The 358-nt window shown below is 37.7% G+C and overlaps 1 protein-coding gene across 1 annotated transcript in view; it reads right to left on the bottom strand.

Annotated features, from left to right (window-relative positions):
* The window catches only part of LOC112605029 (PRAME family member 20-like), an 18,874-nt gene extending 18,516 nt beyond the window's left edge, over positions 1-358 (bottom strand). The window contains 1 exon segment of the mRNA XM_025354608.1: positions 315-358. The gene's annotated coding sequence lies outside the window, so the exon portion shown is untranslated.

The raw sequence follows: 358 nt of genomic DNA, 5'->3' as shown, positions 1-358 counted from the left end.
GGTAATCTAAAGGCTCCCCCAGCCCCTCTGCCCTGGCCTGGAAACGCGGCTCCTATAAAAAAAAAAAAAAAAAAAAAAAAAAAAAAAGAAATGACATAAAGCAAAGCACAAATCAAAATGTTTGAAATAAAGACAAAACTGCATTTAAAAGAAAAAATTCAAAGCTTCAAATTGTTCATACAAAAAAAAAAAACCCAAAAAACCGAAAAAACAAACAAAAAAACAGGATATAACTCTGTGCCTGCACTGTCACCATCCCACACGGGTTGACTGTAGATCAAATGGGCTTGTCCTTGTAGAGATTAGGGACTTACCAGATGCGGACTGAGTTTGCAGGGTGCTCAGACCTCAGGAAGAA

Source organism: Theropithecus gelada, chromosome 1, assembly GCF_003255815.1.
Source record: "Theropithecus gelada isolate Dixy chromosome 1, Tgel_1.0, whole genome shotgun sequence".
NCBI classification, from domain to species: domain Eukaryota; kingdom Metazoa; phylum Chordata; class Mammalia; order Primates; family Cercopithecidae; genus Theropithecus; species Theropithecus gelada.
This window is presented reverse-complemented; position numbering and strand designations above follow the sequence as displayed.